General features: G+C 38.7%; 1 long non-coding RNA gene across 2 annotated transcripts in view; it reads right to left on the bottom strand.

The window, feature by feature from the left end:
• Window positions 1-2,881: 2,881 nt before the first annotated feature.
• Window positions 2,882-23,647, bottom strand: part of LOC138925057 (uncharacterized) — a 38,251-nt gene continuing 17,485 nt past the window's right edge. Inside the window, exons 2-5 of one of the 2 annotated variants that reach the window (XR_011440736.1) lie at window positions 11,399-11,917; window positions 8,180-8,327; window positions 7,909-7,950; window positions 2,882-5,692 (exon numbers count right to left, since the gene is read on the bottom strand). This is a non-coding gene — a long non-coding RNA (uncharacterized lncRNA). Of the gene's footprint in view, window positions 5,693-7,908; window positions 7,951-8,179; window positions 8,328-8,503; window positions 8,616-11,398; window positions 11,918-23,647 lie in introns of those variants that run through there. The other variant, XR_011440735.1, reaches the window with a different exon arrangement.

Below are 23,647 nucleotides of genomic sequence, written 5' to 3'. Positions count from 1 at the left end.
AGGAAAGTGGTATCTGTGTATATGTGTGTGTATGTATATATATGTACAGTGAGTACATCTGTTATGTAGGTGTGCAAGTATATACACATATGTGTATTTGTGCATTAACAATGTTCTAAGCTCTTTTCTGCCTATAATTACATTTTACACTCACTTCTTTTAAGATTCTATTCACAGGCCACTTCCTCAGGGATGAACCACTTTTGTGATCTCTGAACATGAAATAACATTCTCCATCTGTTTGCATTGCCATTGTTTTCTTCATAGTGATTCTCCTTATCATGCATTCATTCATTTATTTTACCAGCTGGTTTTGCCTCTAAAATGTGCTCTTGGCAGGGGGGCTGGGTATTTTCTGTGTCTTTTTCACCATTATGTCCCCAGAACCTAGAGTCATACCTCACATAGATTCAATAATCAGTGAATGTTTGCTATATAAAATATATTGTGGGCAGTATGGCATGTTCTCTATTTTGTTGATGGTAAAGCAAATTCAAAACTTGACCTGCTTAAGGCGCACAGCAAGGAAGTCATACAATCTCTTGACCTTGCTGCTTCTATCTTGGCCCCTCCAAAGCTTAATGTTGTTTTGTATTTCTTGATTTTATTCCTGCAAATACTGTTGGTAAAGACACTCAGCCAGAGAAAGTTCAATAAAACTTGATATTTAGCAATACTGTTAAATATATGCGAAGTGGAAAAAAGATTCAGTGGTATTACCTTGAAAAGGAGACTAACATTTTTATGGCCAGCAGGAAAGTGAATGATATGGACAAACTACCGATGTGTGTGCCCTTGATTGATTTACCTTATAAGAAAGCTTATTAACTCAAGATTGCACTAAAGCAGAAATTTTGGAGGCTCTGCTTTATGCCTCTCTGCTTAGCACATGCCATAGGCTACTTCCAAATCATGAGTTTATGGTTTAATTGCTAGCACCTGCCATCACGACAATCCTTGTAATTGCCACTGGAATTAATTCGCCTTTAAGAGAGATAAGCAAAAATACATCTCTCTTCTAATTTTCTACTGCCTTCTCTGTCTCTCCAAGTTGTTCACACTTTTTTTTCTTTATGATCACTATGGATCTTATTTAAAAGGAAGTTCTCACATGCTAATATTAGGCCAGTTGCCTTCTAAGCAAAGACAGATTGAGAGAAGAGGGCCAGGAGATATATTCAGAATCTATGTGGAATGGCAAATGTATTTATTTTTATAATTAAGTAGTATTTGTGGGAATGCTATTTTTCTTTCCAATTGACTAAGATGTATTTAAAAATACATGGACAGCATTGGCTGAATTTGAAATTTCTGGTACTATCATAACTTTCAAGGATTCAGTTGGAAGCAGGTAGCTAATGAAAGTTTCCTTAGATGATATGTCCAGGCAATGGTCTTGACAAAAGCTTAAGCAGCACAGAGAGGTAGTCACCCTGCTTTAATGGACACGGATATGGATTTGAGTCAGAAAAGGCTCAAGAGTCAAGGGAAGCAGAGAACGGGGTCGAGTTACAGGACTGGACGCGGTGTCTCTACAGGGAGAGAAGGCTGAGGGACTCATAAGAAATAAGGATTGTTAAAACTAAATTTTGTTTGGGTGGAGGCTATGATATATAATAATTTCCTCTTTCATTGACTCAAACTTTTCATATAACCTTCTGCCTAGCACACAAACTTCGAATGGACAAGAGATAGATGCTTAAGAAGCCAAACTCAGGGGCCGGCCCCGTGGCCAAGTGGTTAAGTTCACGCACTCTGCTTCGGCAGCCCAGGGTTTCGCCGGTTCGGATCCTGGGCACGGACATGGCACCGCTCATCAAGCCATGCTGAGGCAGCATCCCGCATAGCACAGCCAGAGCCACTTACAGCCAGAATATACAACTATGTACTGGGGGGCTTTGGGGAGAAGAATAAAAACATAAAAAAGAAGATTGGCAACAGTTGTTAGCTCAGGTGCCAATCTTTAAAAAAAAAAATTAAAACCCTCTCCAAAAACAGTTTAAAAAAAAAAGGAAGCCAAACTCAAAGCAAGTATCATGTAACAAGACTGTATCAGAAGTGAGAAATTAGAGGAAAATATACACCCCTCCAAAATTTCCTGATATGTTAGAAACATTGTTCCGTGCCCCAGCATATAAACAAAAAAGCCTTGAAGATAATTGTATTAAGAAATGAAAAAGTAGATGAGCCAAACAGTCTGGCGGAATTGGGGACATCCAGGTAAATGACTTCTGGTGAACACTCAGGATAGAATCTTCTTAAATTTGTTTCTCTCTGTCCTTATCCCATTCATTCTGAATTAGTGGATTTCTGAATCTGTGTGCAGTTTTCACATCTGGCTTCTATGATAAGTAGTTTACATTTAATCTAGGAGACAGCAGGACACCAATGAAGACTTTTGAGCCAGAGATTCACATATAATAGATTTTGCATTCAGGTTGCTGGACTTTCCAGGGTAAAACCAGAAAATGTCTTTCTGAATATTTGGATTATAGAAAAATATAGGGATTAATAAGAGAGACATTTAAGAGGCTGACTCATTTTATTTTTCACTTTCTAGAAGTAAAAACACATATACCACTATCTATTTCACAAACATAAAAACATCACTCTCTAGTGAATGGAATTACAAGATTACAAAGAGAGCCCTCCATTCCTTTACTGTGGTGAGTAGGTTTTCCCAGATGGTTTTCTCCATACCAGAGAATTTCTCGTAGAATCAGGACAGTGGTGAAGAGAAGTGGCCTGGTTCTCTACTGGATGATGAGAGAGAAGGCAGCTGCTTTTCTTCTTTTTTTGGTGATATACAGGAGGAAAACTTTTTCCATCTTTCTTTCTAGGTTCTTTGGCTTGCCTCGTAATTAAATTGACATCAGACAGATTGACAGGAGAAAAACAAATTTAATTCTGTACATACAAGCGCCCCACAAAGATGTGACAGGCTCTCAGACAGTCAGATAATTGAAACCTATAAGTCATTCTGAGTTAAGGAGAAGGGAAGAGGGGTCTGAGGCTTCAAAGGGAAGGAATACGATTCACAGGAAGATGGGAAGAGCAAATATTTGGTAAACAAACGGTTGCCATGTCATGCGCATAAGTCTTTCTGATATAAGAAGTTATCTCCGCTAATGGCTCTCTTCCTGGTACAGGCTCCTTATCTAAATTATTTTAGGCAGTTAAGAGACAAGTAAAAGCTGTTCTTGAGTCTGTTGAGCCTTGATTGTCTTCAGCTTGAAATAATCCACATGCCAAAGTGGTACATTCTGGGGTAGCCTGCCCTGAACTCCATCAGTGATTTTCCATAAACAGAGAGTCAGAGAGAGAGACAGAGAGACCAAGAAAGGAAGAAAGGAGGAGGAAAGAAGAAAATTTAAAAAATTTAAAATATAAATTCCTACTTTGAGGAAATTAGTGACAATTCAGAGGTATATATTCACTCTCTTTCTTTAACAATCTATTAACGTACACTGGTGTAGATTTGAATGCCATTTTTCTAACATTTGGATTTTAAAAGATAAAACCTTTCTCCTGGGAGCGCAATAATTGATTCAAACCTGACCTGCCATTGGTCCAGCTTGTAACTTCACTTCCCTTTTCCAAATCAGAGTTTAAATTAATGGCGAATTTGCTACAGTGACCCTTCTTAACTGTTTTCTTAGCAAAATAGGGATTAAATCATGTTGGAAATCATCTTTGGTTCTGGTGTTTGGCAAACTGCTACTGAGGAGTCTCTTCTTATTATTAACCAGACATTGCTCTTTCTGGACTATCGTTCACCCAAACAAGCTAGAAAATACCACTTCCAGTCCACAGTCCCAGAGCCCACTTGTTTGGCTTCGGTTTTATCTCCTAAGGACAATGACAGCCTCTCTCTCTGGGTTGCAAAAATTTGCTCTATCTCTTTTGCCCTTGATAGCGCATATCTCCACCCCAATATCAGATTCTTTCAAATGTATCTTCTTAAAAAATATTTTTGCTGATAGGGATCTAAGGTTTTTTGAGTTCATGATGCACTTTTGTTAGATATATATTCTTATCTCTATCCACAGGAAAAAATAAAAGCAACCAACTAGAAAATTAATAAACACATGTAGTCCTTCATTTGGGGGGAAAAAAGTTGAATGTATATTTCTCAGTTCACCTCATTGACTTTTCAAAATGATGTGTCACACTGTTCTCTAAATACACACACACAGACACACACACACACAGGTGTATAGATTTCATACTACTGTATAGGAATGCTAGTACTCTGAAAAGAATATATATATGCCCACATGACTTATATTTTAAAGCATGCCATCCCAAACGTATCCTAACAATTTGGCTAGGTATTCAGCCAGCCATATCTGGGGTAATGCAGTAATACATAAAGATGGATACATAATTTTATTTATAGAAATTATAAGACTCTTGATAGGTAGATACAATTTCTCCGACCTTATGGGAGTTCCCAGGGACAGCCATAAACATGGCAAGTGACCTTCTATGTCATTGAACACCGTAAACCCTTTTGAAAATGAACACTATCCCCACTGCTGGAGTATTCTTTCTGAGAAAGACTGAAAAACTCATACATGAGGCAGAAGTGGTGGAAAATTTAAGAAAAAGAAGAAGAAAAGGTAAAAATTGTTCTACCAAAATATCTAAGCCAATTTTGGGGGACTAGTAGCTCTCAATGGTAAGGTAGCAGAATCTTTTAGTAAGTACAGTGCGAGTTGAACCAAGGCAGTAATTTTAACTTAAAATGCCAGCAATATACAATGCTAATGCAAATTGCCCAGCAGTGGCCATGGAAACCTTTCACTTTAAAATTACAGCTCTGCCTGCTGCAAAAGGTGTGAGTACAACTTCTCAACTTGCTGTTTTCCCTGCTCACAGCCCCTGACTCTAACCCCTTTCTAGCTGCTTCCAACTTCTCCCCTCTGAAAAAGTGGTCATGTTTTCTGTCACATTGTTCATTGAAATATAATTTCATTATTCTTTGCATAAAAAATTTCTCAAGCTTCACAGCATAAATTTTGTAACACCAAGAAAACTTTCAGGACTGTTTCCAAATTTGGAAATATTTCGATCAAGTTTTTTTCACATATGAGCTATAAATTTTCAAAAAGTAAGTTCTGGTTATCTGAGCTTCAAACCTCATCTCTACTATATTATTCACTTACTTCCAGTGCTAAGCATTTAGGAATATGTTCACTATGCAGCATGACCTTTGGCCCCACACCTTCATGTCAGTTTGCCAGGTGAGTGCCAGGTCAAGGGTGAGAACAGTCCCAGAAGCCATTTCTACACCAAGATGACTAATCAAAACACATCTACACACAGATATGACTGTAGGCCCAGAATTATATCCACTAAATGGAAACTACAAATATCTCTCATGCAACTGTCCCTCAGCTGGACTCTAAAATTGCTGGTCTAAGGCCACTTGACATGACAGGAATGTGATATAGGAGAAGTTGGAGTTGAGGAGGCAGTGATAGTAACCGGTTTTGCTTACAGTATTTTCCTTTTGCAAATTTAAAAAATATGTATGTGAACACGTGATAACTGTGCTTCCCAGGGCCTGTGCCTTTGATGCTCGTGCTTCATCTCTTCTCCTGTGAGCACTGTGCCTTTTAGATTTTAATTGTGTAGGGGAGGAAAAATAATTTTCCCTCTACTCTTCTAGCTTCTTGGCTGAAATCCCCTGTAATAAAAGACAGATTAACAGGAGATGTTACAAACAGATGTTTAGCAATTTGTTTACCTCCTGCGTACATGGGAGATACCCAGGAAAACGGAACTACTCCCTAAAATGACCCAAGCCACCACTTAAATATTACTTCCAGCTTAAGACAAAAGATGCTGCAGGGGGCAGGAGCCAATTATGTATGGGAGGTTACCATGCAAAGCACAATAAACAAGGGTATGGTTGGTATGCAGATTTAAGTCACTGCCTTCTCCATTGATAAGTTTCTAGAGATTTAGTCATCCTTCTCTTCCTGGTACAAAGAGGGTGACACCCTTACAAACACAGTGAGGTGTTGCCTAATGACAAGGATACGTTCTGAGAAATATGTCATTAGGTGATTTCATTGTTGTGTGAACCTCACAGATGTACTTAATCTAGATGGTATAGCCTACTACACACATTAGGGGATATGGCACCAATCTTATGGGACCACTGTTGTACATGTGGTCCCATCATTGACTGAAAAGTCATTACGTGGTGCATGATTGTAGAGATTTCCCTTATAAATGCAAATTTCTCTTACAAAAGGGTAACTTCTACTTGGTGTTCAGAATTTCTCCTATGCTTATTGTTTCTTAAAAAATAACAAGCCCAAATTAATCAATATGCCAAAGAGGCATATTTTGGAGAGGATGGAGCAAAAAGACTGGACAGGGTTCTGTTCTAATGTACACTGGGTGGCTTAGAGTTGGAATTGATTTAATGACTAACAAAAAATAGTTTCTACCCTTTCAGTTGGTATTAAAGCTTTACAGTCTTTAGAGACTTTGATAGGCATCCTCTAGACCTATACTGGCCGGTTCCTGATTCCTAAAACCAGACTAGAGCATGAGTTCTGTGAGGGCGGCATCTTAGTCCTGCTGGGAGCTGTATCCCAAGTGCCTATAGATACTTGGCGTTAGAGTCAGTACACCAGAGACTGGTGAGCAAGTGAGTGAATTGTGTCTATCCTCATTTTAACAGAAAAGCACCTGGCTCTCTGAAATTTATTTATTTATGTCCCTGTATTAAATCCTTCCAAAACAGCAGCTGTAACTAAGTGATTTTTCACCTGGCAAATATTGGCTTGCCTAGAGACACAGTCTTATGAGGTCCTTCCACTCTCACCACAATCGTGGAGCACCTACTAAGTAAAACTTACTTTTAGGCAAGGATGAGTGCTAATATTAGAAATACATATCTATGATGGATCAATGAATTCTGTTGAGAAGAATAATACCAAAAAATTAGGGTTGTCAAAAGAGGGGAAATGTACCTAAAAGTCTGTGTCTTCCTGGTCACTTTTAGATCTTTGAAGGTATGAAATTACGTTTCTTGAAGAAATCTGGGAGATAGGTTCTTAGCTAGTTTTAACATTGAAGAACAATAAAGCTGAGAAAAGTTAAATAACTTGCTCAAGTTCTCAGTGAGTAAGCCATGAAGCTGAGAATTTTACTAAGGACTCTGGTTCCTAAACCCATGATCACGTTTCCTGCCATAAATGAAACTTATGGATGGTATGGCAAGCAAATCCATTATGCCTTCCAGTCTTTGTTAAGCAGAATCTTTCCTAGGCTACTAAGAAAATGACCTATATCAGGATTTGTTCCTTCTGACTGTGCTCTTTATTTTTTAGAAGGGCAACCTCTTACTTGGGGAGCCCCCAAATATTAATTTTGGGGAAGGTATCTTCAATAGAAAGATATATCTATGTTACTTCCAAGCTTATGGACTTTCAAATCACAGGCTGAAATAAATAAGACATTTCACTTGGAGATAATAAGTGGAAGATGAAAAAAGAAGAAAGAATTCAAGTAGGGAGGAGAGCGGAGGGCTGAAAGCCATGAAGGAGGGAAGGTATGAGACCCGAGTCCAGACAAGAAGACAGCCCAGGGACTGCTGTAAGGGGCGCCAGGGAAGGTTGGTAACGGGCTCAAAGCTTTAGAGGAGATTACCCTAAAAGTAAAAGAAATATAACATATTGACATAAAATTATAGACAGTTCTCAAAAAAGTTTTTTTTTCAAACTACTGAGAAAAACAGCTGGAAGGTGGAAGAGACAGAAGAAAGCATACATTTCCCAAGAGTAAGTGAATGATGTGCATAAAATAAGATCACACTGGCCTTAGTGATCAGAGAGACAGGTGAAGCTGAGGAACACCATGGAGAGAGCAGAGCCGCGCTCAGCTTACCCGGGCGGTGTCTGCTGAAGTCACGCTCTCAGGACTTTCACTCTGGGAAGTAAACGGCTAGAGTCATCATTCCCTGTAGTGCTCCTGGAGACACCGAGGCCCAGTGTCTTCTCTTTGCATTGTATTGTACAGCCTTTTAATTGTATTCAAATGTAGTTTTCTTTAATTACAATTAAATTATAGAGCATACAAATGCAGACACATGTACCGCAGGCAGTATTTTTAGGAAGAAAGAGAAGACAGTATTTCATTGACTGAAAATTGACCTTACCAGCTGGTTACTATGACTCTTGAGGCAAAATTCAGTGAAGGCAAGGGTATGTATCCTGTGCATAAACTCTAACCATCTGGCATTTCCTCCGTTTCCTCCAAGCTATAGAACTCATTGAAGGATGAGTCTGTAATCTTTCACCAGCAGCCTGAAAGACCCCAGAGAAGAGAGGTTAGGATAAACCAGGCCAATGACAATGGATGGGCAAAATCCTCTCCTACAACACGATATTCGTGTTATGTTGTGTATATGCATGTTGTTGAAAGCTGCTATAAATCCTTCTGGGAAGTAGGCAGGGTATAAATTATGGGTTAATATACAGGCCTGTCTGGGAGTCAGAGGTGCCATATGACAGCTTTACTCCCACTCAGAGTGTGACATTTGGTTACTGCTCCGTGTCTCTGAGTTCCTAAAATCAGGAAAGAAATAGAACATAGAACACTGAACATCAAACACTGACGTGTAATAAATGATATAAAAAGACACCTGACAACCCTCTGTAAGTTACGGCAACTCGGAAGCCCTCTTCTCACTGCCCACTGTCCACAAGGGGTCTCTCAACTTCAGCTACTCCTTGGATCTTCCACTCCTCATCGCAAGCAGGAATCAATCTAGCACAGACTTTCTCCTCTTACATAAACAGAGTTTACAAAGGGAAGCTTGGGGTTTTGGTCTCCTTTGCTCCTTTTTTAATAGCTTTCTGGGGTCAGTGAGCAGATGCATCACAACTGCCTACCTGGCCAAATAGCGCTGTGTTTCCAGGCCCGCCTTAAAGGCCTTCAGGGGAATCTCCTTCCATTTATTGAGAAGCTATTTGAATAAAGTCCTTTTCATCACCCCTGACAACCCTGTCACAAGAACAGTAAAACACATTGTATTTATTCATTAGGAAACAATAGATACAACCTAGGGAACCATAAGTGAATTTCATTGTCAGCATGAGTCTGTAATAGGCCATCTCTTGGGGATTTACTTTTTTCTTGAAATACTCAGCCCAGTCTTATGTTGAGAAAATATGTGAAAGTAAGTCCCAATATTTTAGCTTTTTAAATTAAGGTTAAATTTATATCTCTTATTTTACCCTGTTTCTAATTCAACACAAATTTACCAATATCTAATATAATCATCATGTGAGGCATCATGTGAGGCATTAGAAATGTAGGGATGAATAAGGCAAACATTTTAATTTAAATGGATAGTTGGCAACTGATAGCCGAAAAGGTAGAAAGGAAAATAAATAAAAATTCACCAGAAAAAATTAGGGCCAGAATGAATGCAATATGAGGTGAGACTATGGTCAGAAAAGAGGTGGCAAATTAATTTTGCTTGGGAGAGAGACAGGGAAGCGTCTTTGAAAGGAATGTCTTACAGGATGAGGGAAATTTTCTCCATGGATAGTGAAAGTGCTGTAGGAGGAAGGGTGGAATATTCTAGTCAGAGAGAGTAACAATGGCAGAGATGTGGAAGTGGGAGAGTTGACAGAAAATTTCGGGAATGATAGCAATTTGGTACCATTAAAGCAAAAGGTTGCTCAACAGAGACATGGCAAGTAAGAAGCTGAGAAGGTGGATTGGGGTAACCTTGTAAACAGACTGTGTACCAACCTAAGGGTCTGGGCAATGATGACTCATGCTGATTTTTAAGTAGACTTAGTAGATGTTGCTCACTCAGCAATTGTCCCCTCCCTCCCACTCTACCTTCTTGTTCTTCCAACAACTGCACTACAGTATCCTTTGGAGACCCTCTCCCCTACTTACTGTCAGCATGCTTCAGGTGAAGAGGGGATCTCTGGCTTTTTGCTCCAGAGTGGGCATGTGAACTACGCCTGTCAGCCAGAATATTTCACCTTCATGACAACAGTGATTGGATGAGGGATGAGTAAAAGTGATTCAGGTTTGTTCAGAGAGAATTTGCTAGAGGGATAAATGAACAGAGTCTAAAGTGTCGACGAATATAATCCATAACCAATCTATAAATGAAAATTTGGGTGAGTTTATTCTGAGCTTAAATCTGAGGATTATAACCCGGGGCCTTTCTTCCCGAAGGAAGAAAGGGCACCAAAGAAGTGGGGTGCACAGACTGGTTATATACCCCCAGAGAGGATGTTTCACATAGGATTGAAATGTCCCTTTTACAGTAGTTGCGAGACTGCTCTGTCGGCACAGCGATTGATGGAAACAGCAGGTAGGTCTTCTGTCTCAGTGAACACAGCAGGGTGGCAGTCTGTTGTCTCCAGCTGAGTGGTCACAGGTGAGCTGGGTGGTCAGAGGTGAGTGCAGCAATCAGTTCCTAGCCTAAGGAAAGATGCTTATCCCTAAGGAAATGCTAATGTGGGGGGAAGTTGCACCTTTATCTCAAGGGCCTTTGTTCTGGCCATAGGAAATGTCTAAGCAGATATGCAATGGTGCTCAATAGCCACAGTCAGGCCCTTTTGGAAAAAACAAAGTCAGGCCGAATTAGGTTTATACCAAATGGCTTCCTCATATACTCCAATATATCCTATTGCTTGCCATTTTTATTTGTCAAAAGTTAGAAAGAGACTGAGTAATGACTAAATTCAGCGATACCTAATACAGAAATAAACCTGAAATTTTAAGATTGAGTTGAACTTCTTTCATCTTCAACTAAGAATTCCTGATAAAACATCACACACATGTACTTTTTACATATATGTTTTATATAGGTCACTATTACTCTGACACCAGAAGGATATATTACCGTAAAAGAGAGTGGAAGAAGGGACATCTGATAAGCCAATGTTACTGGCAAAGCTTTGATGAGGGCCTAGATTAAGACAGCACCCCTAGGGTTGGAGGATGAAGGCCTCACCTTTGTATTGCTCTCTCTTGGATTCCCAGCCCCCAGCTCAAGTCCTAACACATAGATAGTACTCAAATTTACTGAATGAATGACCAGGGCATGAATTCAAGATAGAGAAGCTTATGAGAGGTATAAGTAAGGGTGAGGGAAGACAAGGAATTTAATAAGATGCTCATATTTCTAATGAGGACACTAGATAGACATAAGTGGCATTATTCAAGCTGGTTACAAGGAGAAGCTAATAGAGGTATGGTGGGATAGTAGCAAATGAAGAATACAGTTTTACATACTTTGAGTCAGTGTTAGTTTTTGGCTTTTGATTTATGTGATTAATCTTCTTTACCATATGCTTAGATATTTAAAAAAGCAGAACTCTATATACACCTATTAAAATCTTACCTTTTAGATGTGTCCCAAAGGCAATCTCATCCATGGAATTTTACCCAATGTTCCAATCTAAAGTGATACCATTTTATCATAAATCCTCCAATAATTTGTAATTATTTATTTTAACACACTTCTCATATGTTGATTTTTTGCACTCGCAAGAGTCGGTTTCTTGCTCAACTGCAGCTCCTTAAGCTCAAGAGCAGTTTTTCATTCTTCTTCACGTCTCCCAGAGTTTCTAGAAAAGTGCGTGGCAATTGAAGATTCTCTCCAAATATTTGTTTAAAAAATAGCGCTTAGAGGGGCCAGTCCAGTGGCGCAGCAGTTAAGTTCGCATGTTACCCTTCAGCGACCTGCGGTTCACCGGTTCAGATCCTGGGTGCAAATCTATGCACCGTTTGTCCAGCCATGTTGCGGTAGGCATCCCACATATAAAGTGGACGAAGATGGGCATTGATGTTAGCTCAGGGCCAGTCTTCCTCAGCAAAAAGAGGAGGTTTGGTGGTGGATGTTAGCTCAGGGCTAATCTTCCTTAAAAAAAATATTAAAATTAATAAATAGATAAATAACATTTAGAGACTTTTGAAGTTATGAGGTGCTTACTAAGTACGCTTCTCAGAAAGAAGTTAATTAAACCTATTTATCTCACTTTTATTTTTAGGAGCAAGCTTTCACTTTAAACTATATCTAGAACCACCATACTTCCTACTGTAAAATGTGCTCCCCTAACGCCCCACTCTCTCTCACCCTGATCTGTAATTTTTCTAAAACAACTTCTATTATAAGACATAATTTATTTTTAAGCATTTTGGTATTTTATATTGTCTTTATCATCCAATTAGACTGTAAACTTTATGAAACTGGTATCGTTATTGTATTCATTGAGATATTTTAAGCAACTAGAACAGAGACTTGTACATAGTAAACACAAATAAATGAATCACCTGGATGTCATTTATTTATTTTATTGGTGACCTGCACTTCCTAAGACTCCAACCTCTCCTGCCTCCGGCGGGCACCACTGATGTGGTCCGTGTAAGATCCTCCCTGGGAACTGAGCAAGGCACGGCCACCAGGGTTCTCGGGAGATGCTCTGCAAAGCCACTAAACTATGAGGCCCATGAAAGTAGGAATTTGTGTCTGTTTTGTTTTCTGCTATATCCTCAGATCTTAGAATTACTTCCGAAACATAATAGATAGTCGTTAAATTATTATTTAGTAAGGAGTGAATAAATGAATAGAGTACATGACTCCATTATAAAATAGTAGAAGAATGAGACCTCTCAAAGGCTTAGACACTGTAAATGTGAGACTAACTGCCATTAACAGAGTGAAACAGATACTAGAAAAGGAACCTGTCTATTTTCAGTCAAATAATAGTCAAGATCAGTACAGCAAAAATGAAAGCTGATGATTCAGTTGAAAGAGTGAAAACCAAGAACATCTATCCATAAATTTAATATTCTTTTTTTCCTCGTTCACTGAAAGTATACTTAATCGACGCTAACAGTCATTGGTAAAGGAGGAAAGAAAAGGGAATATAAAATTTATAAAATGCCAATTTCTGAGCACAGATGGGGATCAAAAAAAGAGAGATTCCACGAACAAAAGCCGCAAGAAACAGAATGAATTAGACATGTGTTGTCTGCTGGCTGTTCTGTAGACTTGTGTTCGCAAAGGAGGCTGTGGGTAAGACTGACAGCTGCTTTGGTTTCCTCTGTCAACAGTAGTGAATAAACACAGAGAAATCTTAGGTATGCCAAAGCAAAACTTCTGGAAAAAGAAAGGAATATATTATGCAGTGCAAAATATGATCCACACAAACATGCGGGTGCACACACACACTGTAACAAACTATTTCAACTTAATGCCTGAATTTTGAATAAGAAAGAGCTTTATTCATGAGGAGGTTGCACATTCATGAGCAGGTTGCATTCAGCAAAGAAGAGTAACAGGGGCTGCAAATTTCTGCTTCTGAAACTAATGAGATGCTGGGAAAGAATTGTGGCTCCCAGCTTTTTACTCTACGCCACTGATAGGCCATGGATGCTGCTCCCTATCACATTCTGCCAAACACCATATTTGTTTTTAAGCTGTAAAATTGTTCACAGCCTCTTCAAGCTGTTGTTGGGTCCATGGTCCTTCTGTAGTAAATGGCACTTTAAATGTTAAGCATCTCCTTTATAGGAAAATTTCTAACATCCCCGCAGTAGACCGAATGGCTCCCCAAAGACATCCATATACTAATTCCCTGGAACCTGTGAACATGTGATCTTATGTGGCAAAAGGGACTTTGTGGATATAATTAAGGTTATAGACCTTAAAATAGAGAAAATATCGTGGATTAGCCCGGTGAGGCTAATGTAATCCCATGAGCCTTTAAAAGCAGAACTTTCTTCAGCTGAGGTTGAAGAGACGCAGCAGAAGGCATAAATTAGAAAGATTAGAAGTGCAAGAAGGACTCATTGCATGTGCCCTAGCTGATCTGAACACAGAGGAGACAATATGACAAGGAGTACAAGCAGTTTACAGAGCTGAGAGAGGCTCCTGGAAGACAGCCAGCAAGAAAACAGGAACCTCAGCCCACCGTGCAAGGAAATGAATGTTGCTAACAACCCAAATAATCTTGGAAGTGGATTCTGTCTTGGAGCCTCCAGGTAAGAGCCCAGGACAGCCAATGTATAGATTTTGTCCTTGTGAGAATGAGGGCAAAGTAAACAGCTGAACTTCCCCTGGAATTCTGAGCTGCAGAACTGTGACATAATAAGCATATGTTCTTCCAAACATTTATAGAAGAATTAGCATAAATTCTTCACAATCTCTTCCAGAAAACAGAATAGATAGGAACAATTGCTAGTTCATTTTATGAAGCTGGTATTACCCTGATAACAAAGCCAGATGAAAACAGTACAAAGAAAGAAAACTATGAACCAATATCACTCATGACTATAGACACAAAACTACTTCACAAAATATTAACAAACACAGTTCAGTGATATATGAAGAGAATTATACACGACGACCAAGTGCAATTTATTACAGAGATTCAGGGGTGTTTAATATTCAAAAATCAATCAATGCAATCCAACATAGCAACAAGCTAAAGAAGAGAGTTCACAGAATTATGTCGATCAATGCAGACAATAATTTGACAAAATTCACCATGGCTCCATGAGTAAATTCCCAGAACTATACGAATGGAGTGGGAGTTACTCAACCTGATGAAGAGCATATCTGAAAATCGGAGGCTAACCTTGTGGGTAATGATTACACTGAATGCTTTTCCCCCAAGATCAGAAGGCAGGCCATGACGCAGGTTCACTCTGCTCTGATTCAATACTATGATGGAAATTCTAGCAATATATGAGGCAAGAAAAGGAAATCAAAGCCTACACATTGGAAAGGAAGAAATAGAACTGCCCTTCTTTTCAAATGACATGATTGCCTATGTAGAATATCCCAAGTAATCTATAATAAAAGAAAATGCAAGAAATAATGAAGTCAGCAATTTTGCGGTATACAAAAGATAAACATACAAAAATCAAAATCCATTGTATTTTTAGATACTAGCAATGAACATGTGTACATAGACAATACAAATGTAATATCATTTACAATCACTCAAAAAATGAAATAGGTACAAATCTAACAAAATCTATGAGATTTACATGCTGAAAACTATGAAACACTGATGAAAAGAAATCAAACAATATCTAAATAAATAGACATACATTCATGGATTGGAATAGACAACATAATAAAGATGTCAGTTACCCCAAATTGACATACAGGTTTAGTAACATTCCTAGTAACATCTCAGCAAGGTTATTATTTTTTTTGTAGATATACACAAGCTTACTCTACAATTTCTATGCAAAGACACACTCCCTAGAATAGCTAAAACCACTTTTAAAGTGAAGAATAAAGTGGTGGGAATCAGTCTATCTGATTTCAAGACTTATTATATAGCTACTATAATCAAGACTGTGTGCTATTAGCAGAGGATAAACACACAGATCAATGGAACAGAATAGAGAACTGAGAAATAAAGACAAACAAACATGTCCAACTGATTTTTGAAAAAGGTTCAAAAAGATTGAAAGAGATGAAAAATAGCCTTTTTCGCGATGGTACTGGAACATTTGCCCACCCATAGGCAAAAGAAAAAAACCCCTTAACTAAGTCTTATATCTTATGAAATAAAAAAACTCAAAATGGATCACTTTCAGGAAAAAAAAACCTGGGAAAATATCTTTAGGTTTTAGGGTTAAGAAAAGAGTTCTTAGACTTGATACCAAAAGCATGATGCATAAAATAAAGAATGGATAAATTGACTTTCATCACACTTTAAAACTTTTGCTTCACGAAGCCTTGTTAAGAAGACGAAAAGACATGCTATAGATTGGGAGAAAATATTTGCAAGCCACATATCTGAAAAAAATTGGAACTAGAATATTTAAAGACTCTCAAACCTTAATAGTTAATAAAAAAGAAAAGAAAATTGGAAAGTTGGCAAAAGTAATGATGTGACATCTCACCAAACATTGCAAATAAGCACATAAATAAAACGTTTAAAGTCACAGCCATTAAGAAAGTGCAAATGAAAAGCGCAAAATGAGATATTTCTATATACCTATCAGAATGTCTAACATAAAAGATAGGGATGTTAAATGCTGATGAGGGTGAGGAGTAAGAGGGTCACTTAGACATGGCTAGTGAGGATGTGAAACTTACAGCCCCTCTGGCTGCACTTGGACAGTTTCTCTAAAAACTCAATATGCAGCTACCATCCAATCCAGCAATTGCACTCCTGGGCATTTATCCCAGTGAAATAAAGATTTTTGTTTACACAAAAAGCTAGTCATGAATATTTAGAGTAGCTTTATTAGTAATAGCCAAAAAGTATAAGTAACCTGAATGTCCTTCAGTGAGTGAATGGTGAACAAACTGGGAGCTCTATGCCAGGAATAACCCTGCAATACTACTCAGCAACAAACAGGGGTGACCTGTTGGCACATGCAACAACCGGAATTACGCTAAGTGAAAATAAAAAGAAAATCTAAAAGGTTATGTACTGTCTGATTTTGTTTATATAGTATTCTTAAAATGACAAAATTATAAAGATAAGAATTGATTAATGGTTACCATAGGTCAAGATGGAGGTGGAGGCAGGAGGGAAGTGGGCACGGCTGTAAGAGATTAACATGAGAGAGTATCATAGTCTTGGAAATATTCTGAATCTTGACAGCTTCAATGTCAGTAACCTAGATGTGGCATTGTACTAGTTTTGCAAGATGTTGCCATTTAATACAGGAAAATAAGTAAAGGGTACACGGATTCTCTCAATATTATTTTTTACAATCGTATGAAAATCTACAAATTTTTCAAAATTAAAAATTTAATTTAAAAATTAACCAGTAAAGGGTACCAGGAATATGGTGGCACGTATTTTACACTATTAATGAAGATATTTGTCTTTGGCCAGGTTACACAGAAGCAGATGTGGAGATGATGGTTAGTATCTAAGAAACTGGTTAGAAAATGGGGCGAGCAGGACAAGGAAAGAGAAGAAATCCTATTCAGATACAATTCAAGACCAAGTCCAGGCTTTAACATGGTCCTAAAAGGGAGCTCAGGAATACAAATTTTGCCTCAATGTTTGTCCCATTCAAAGGAAGGAGCTGGGATTTTATAATTCTGCACCAGTCGGTCACTGGCCAACAGCACTCAGGAGGAGAGAAGTCAAGTCCCAGGCACTTCTGAGTCCCTGCACAGTGGCTTCTGTAGCCCAGGGTAGCCCAGGGGAGTCTCAGAGAGTGTCCAGGTGCAGATGCTAAGAGGAAAAGCACACAATGTCTGGAATAGTACACACAAAATGAGAAGAGGAATCAGTGAGCATGTGCGTGGAATGCCAACAGTGTCCACTATAGTGGTCATGGTAGGCTTCGTGGACAAGGCGAGATTTGAACAAAGAGATGATGGAAATGAGGCACTGTTAAGGCCTAACAGGCTGTGCTTGGAACACGTATGCTAAACAAACAAAAAGTTAACCATCGGTATACTAGCAAATATCTCAGATGTAAGAACCAATGAGGTGCCATATGATGAACAGGTAAGAATCTTTTTGTTCTGATACCCATGTTCTACGATTTGTGCTCTACTAGCCATGGCCACGGTGGCTTTCTTATAGCCACATTCTCCTGGCACATCCCTGGTTAATAGGAATCACAAAATAAATAAACAGCCTAATGCTAAATAATCACTTCCCCTAAGCTGATTATAATTAGGTAACTTCTAAATATTAGTTAATTTAATTTAGTCATATCACAGTTTCTACAATGTGAATATTATTATCCTCATTTTATCAGTAAGAAAAGTGAAATTTAGAGAGGATACGAAATTAACCTAAACTGAGATACTCAGCAGCCAGTCACCGAAGAGCCGGGCCTGAAATCCCAGTAAAAACCCTGTTCTTAATCACTTTGTATGACCGCGTCCAGCTGCTTCTGAAGTCCCAGAGATCACAAAGCTGCGGAATCCTCCTTTTCTTTGGCAGGAGCAGGAGGATTTACTTTTCTTTGGCATCCCTCCCTTCACCCCTCACCCAAGAGATGTTTCCCTGCACAGATGGGCTCTCATGCTGCTCTCACATCTCTGCTGAGACCGTCCGTCTCCAACTGGCTCACTCACCCCTCTGCAGAATTTCCCACAATGCCACTGACCCTCCACAAGTTACATTATTGTCACTCTTTCTTTCTGCCCTACATGAGTACATAATTTCTTGCCCATTCTGGGTCTCTCGCATTTCGGCCATGAAACTGGCCTCGAGGACTCTCCTGGCTTGTTTTTCAAAGGTTCTTCTCAGATCCCATAAGCCAACATTCCTGTGCTTATTTGCATAGGATAGTGCATGCAAAACTGAGCTATATCCAGCAGGGAAGAAAATTGAGTTTCTTTTGCTATCTTTTTCTATGCCGTTTCTTGACAACGTATGGTATCGAGCTTCAGGTGTGCCTGTTTAGAATAAACAGACCTAAACAAGAACATGGCTAATTCTCCTAGAGAAAGAATAATAAAGGATTAAAGAATAATAAAGAATAAAAAAGAATGTTTGAATTTTGTGCTTTGTTGTTCTGTTTGTATTTCTTTCTTTCTTTACCTTCCAATAAATGAAGTAACAATTTCAAAGGAAGCCTATCAGAAGACAGAATGAAATCTTGACAACATGTGCTTTTTTTTGTATTAGCAAGATGGTGAGACACTGGTGGACTCTAAAAGGATTCAGCTCATGGGGAGCAGCAGTGGGGCTGAAGGGAGGCAGAGAAGCTGCCTTGTGAGGCAAGAGAGGAGCCCAGGGCTGATAAAAGGACTAACATGGGGTGGTGATATCAGAGATTCTCAAGGGTATTAGTTCTGAGTGGAGCTATTCAATGTTAGAATATCACTTTATTTCAGGGAAACACAGAATGATATCCATTGTTCTAGAAATACAAATTGGATACCTGGGGAACACAAAATGATATTCATCGTTCTAAAAACACAAATGAGAGAATGGATAGCTCTGAGATAGTTCCATAACTAGAAAATCCAAAGTTAAACATGTTGAAAACAATGCATTAAAAAATGTGCATCCCTAATTAATTGAATAAATACCAAAATAAATCATTTGAGCAAAATTGTCGTAATTGATTACATTTGCCTACTCTTAATTCCTTAGAATAATAAGAAAGGTCACAATGACATCATTTTAAATTACAACGTTGCAGAGCAGTGACCTTGTGCCATGTGCAGCAAGATGTAATCAATTTTTTCCCGTAAGAGAAAGGAAATGTAGGATGAAAACACATGAGTCTTTAAAGCTCTTGTACACATTTAGTGAATCATTTTTGATTGTATTAATGTAGTCAACTAAATGGAAGGCAAATTCTCTAATACATGCCTGAAATACGTCTTTTGAAAGAGCTTGATTTTCAACAATGAGTTACAATCGTGTATAATGAAATAATTTCCTATAATTATCAGCAAAGCTCAATGTTCATTTCATTTTCTTCTTTGCAGATTAGATCAAGGGTAAAGTATAGCCTGGTATTAAGACAGTATGCTCTGGTGAGAGTCTAGGGGGTTGAATCTTATTTCTCCAAGGTGGCTGCTCTGTCACCTTAGTGAAGTTACTTGAGTTTTCCCAACCTTAGTTTCCTCAATGTAAAATAGGCAGAGTAGTAACACATACCTTCGAAGGTTGTTGTGAAGATTCAGGTAATTAATTGAGATAATCCAAGAAAAGTGATTTATACAGTGCCTTGAACAGTAAAGTTCTCAAAAATTTTAACTGTTACAAGTATCTTCTCTCTTTTTTCCATTGTATACATCTAATCTATGCCAATAACATGGAGATCATATTGCACCTGTGTTTCGTCTCATGCTGTATGAGAAACATCGCTCTTTAATGGGCAAACCTGGATCAGAAACTACGTTATGAATCATAGTCCTCCATTTACTACTGAAGGAGGTTCAGGAAGTTACTTTTTAGTTTTCTCATTTTTTTTTAATGGAGAACAGTTTTAGTTTTACAGAAAAATTGAAAAAAGAAGCTGTGGTTCTCTGCATTCGCGTGTCTCTTCAGCTGAACTTGTGATATCAATTCTCTAACGGATCAGAGAAGAGTTGTTTTTCAGTTTATTCAACTTTTTTGTTGTTGTGAGAATGGGAGTGATGATGCCCAAGATCTTTACATGTCGCAGAAGAAACTGGAAATCTCTCACTTGTTTTTAACCTCTTGGCACTCTATGCCACTATTTGTAGGCCTGGGGTCCACTCCCTATGAATCACTGACACAACTGGACCCATGTCAGGGGCCACCCTTGGTGCCTACCCGCCTGAGCAGTACCAAAGACCTATGGGATTCACCAGAATTGATACCTAAGCCTCCGCCCTCTCAGGCTCTCCAGGAAACCAAAGGGATTAATTTCTGTGTATGTGTGTCCTAAGCACTCAATTTAGGCAATAAATGCACTAGGCCAGAAATGGTCAATCTGTGATACAGATGCAGCCTCAGAAACCTTCTTAACCCAGTACTCTGAGGAGTCACTATTAAACCTTATGTTTTGGTTCATAGGATTGAGCCAGTTTTCCATCCCTATACAAGACAGTTTAAAGAAACAGAGTATGTTAGAAAAAGGGTTCTTCCCCAGAAATGTTACACTCTAGCTCAGGTGACAAACTGAATCCAGTTAGAGCATAATGAAAAGCACTTGTTTTATTTAGGATAACACTAGACTCTGGAAGAGAGAAACTCCTAAATCTTAATAGTTTAATACAATAGAAGTTTATTTTTTATTTACATAAGGTTGAAGTTGTGCATTCCTAAACAGTGAAGACTCTTCATTAGCATATTTTAGGAATCTAGGTTTCTTCCCTTATGTGGTTCTTCCATCTTCCAAAGTTGCCAAGCTCATTAGCAACAAGGGAGAAGGAAAAAGAGCCTGGAAGATCACACTGGGGAGGGTTTGGAGCCAGATGGATGGGCTCTGAAAATTAGCCCCACTGCTTATATCCTGTACGGATTTGATCCAGCAATTTAAGTTTTCTGAATCTATTCTGTTCTCTAAAATTGATGTTAATATTACCTAACTTAGAGCTTACAGCTGAAATTAAAGAATGTATCTAAAGCCTCAAACAGATTTTAATACTCAATAGGCATTCAATGATCTTCATTCAAAAACTAGCATTCTTTTTTTTTTCCTGAGGGAGATTTGCCCTGAGCTAACATCCACTGCCAATCTTCCTCTTTTTGTATATGAGCTGCCACCTCAGCACGGTCACTGGCAGACCAGTGGTGTAGGTCCCCACCTGAGAACTGAACCACTAGGTCACTGGGGCTGGCCCCTTCTCTTTTTTATATATAGAGTTTCTTACTAGATTGTGTAGACCGTGTGTATCGATATATGTGTATGCAAACATATACACATACATACCTGTAGATAACTTTCTGTATGTATTATAAGTTAGAGCTTTCTGTATGACTACTTAATAGCTTTCCAAAGCATTTTCAGATCTCTTCAATCTCAAAAGAGTAAAGAAGATATTGGATGACTCAAAGCAAGTATGTTAAGCTGAAACATGAAATTGTCATTTTTGTAAATAAAAAATGATTATTTGCATTTACATAGTTCAACCTGGTATATCACATTATAGTAGTGGAGGGTTATAAGGGAGAGAAAGGATCTGTACTAGTTTTTGAAGGATAGACAAGATCCAGATATATAGCAGGTGGGGAGGAAAAATCTTTCCAGGAGCCAAAAACATTTGGAATTGAATAAGCCAATTGCATCTTGCCTGGTGTTGCCCAGACAGAGGCAAAAATTCTACCCTCATTGCTAACCTAATATATTCAAATTCCATAAAGAAGATGACTTCAACTGATCAATAGCTTCTTTAATTACTTTTATTCCTTCTGGTTCCCTTGTGAGCAGCTCTTTGGGTACTTGATAGCGCGGTATAAGGTCACTAAGCTCTCGTTCTTCATGAATAATCTTTCTATTCCCTGGACAATCATTTGATAAAAGAAGACTCATAATGGTAGAGTACTTAATTCCAACCAAGTCATCCACTACAATTTTCGGGGTGTACGGTGTGCTCAAGCATCAACGTAGGGCTGTTCACTGTGCCTCTTGTGTCTCCAACCAAATATCCATAGGGAACTATTTGGTGCATAACTTAAATGCATGAAGCAAATGCTGGCAAGTCTCAGATCCACTCTGATGTCTATAGGCAGTGAGGAAACCTGTCATATGAGGGAGAGTTTCCATGCAGAGAAAGTGCTGTGATAGAGTGAGTATAAGATAGATGTCAGAGTAAAGATTTCTAGTGTGTAATCAGCTTGCTCACCTATTAACTTGAGCACTTAAACTCTTTATGCCTTGGTTTTCTTGTATATAAAATACATATGTACAGATATTTTAAATATAATGTTAGATGAGTTCATAGTGAGGCTTAAGATAACTTCATAAATATTCTTTATAAATGGCCAAGCAGGTAGACATACAAGCTTTGTTTGGTAAACAGATGTAAGTGATTCCTGTGTTCCAGACACGAAATCTAAACCTAGAGACACACAAAAGAACAAATCTTGGTCTCTGCACTGAGCATTCTTATAGCCTAGACATGAATCCAGTAAAAGATCAATTCAATTTGATAGGGGAAGAACCTCTGTCATAATTAACACTTTTCTCACAACTTGTAAGTGCTGGAACTTCCCATCCCTTTAACGTCAGAGCTCCAGGATTAGCCATCACACTGCTCTGCAGTCACAGAGATGCTACCAGCGTGGTAGGACACCAGCAGATGCAAAACTCACCCAACCTTGCCATTAGGAAGATTATAGAATATATTTACTGCAGAAAAATTAAAATGAGTCTCTCATATGAAGAAGAAGAGGGGCAACTTTGCAGGCAGAGGAGAGAGAACTGAGGAAGGCGAGGGAGCTGGAAATGGGAAGGTGGGTTCTGGAAATCTCAATGTGATTTCTGAGGCTGAACTGTATTAGTTTCCTGTTGCTGCTGAAACAAATTTAGTGTGTCAGAACAACATGAATTTACTATCTCACAGTTCCGTAGACCAGAATCTGGATGTAGCATAACTCAGCATGACCACTGCCTAGAATTCCACAATGCTGAAATCAAGGCAGTCAACAGAACTGCATCCCTTCTGGAGGCTTTGGGGATAAATCTGCATCTAAGCTCATTCAAGTTAATGGTGAAATTAAGTTTCTTGCTATGGCAGGACAAAGGTCCTTGTTTCCTTGCTGGTTGTCAGCCAGAGGGCCAGTCTGCTTCTAGAAGATGCTCACATTCTTTCTCATGCTTTCTTTCCATTTGCCCTCCCGTCCTCTCCCTGCCTCACACTCTACAGGATCAGTTCCCTGTAACATTTTGAATCTGTTTAACTTTTTCTTTTTTCCACATCTCTCTGCCTCCAGCCAGGGAAAGTTTTGTGTTTTTAAAGGTACGTGTAGTTCAATTGAGCCCACGTGGGTTATTCACAATACTCTCTCTATTTTAAAGTCCTTAACCTTAAATATATTTGTAAAATCCCTTCTATCAAATAATGTAACATATTCCAAAGGCCAAAGAATTAGGGCATGGACACCTTTGAAGGCCTATCCTATCTGTTGCCTGGAGAGTGTGGTGTGGAAAAACTGTAGTAGATGCTTATGGGAGACAAGGACAGAAGCTAGAGCCAAAGTTGATGGGAGAGCACTGG

This window comes from Equus caballus, chromosome 7 (genome assembly GCF_041296265.1).
Source record: "Equus caballus isolate H_3958 breed thoroughbred chromosome 7, TB-T2T, whole genome shotgun sequence".
NCBI classification, from domain to species: domain Eukaryota; kingdom Metazoa; phylum Chordata; class Mammalia; order Perissodactyla; family Equidae; genus Equus; species Equus caballus.
This window is presented reverse-complemented; position numbering and strand designations above follow the sequence as displayed.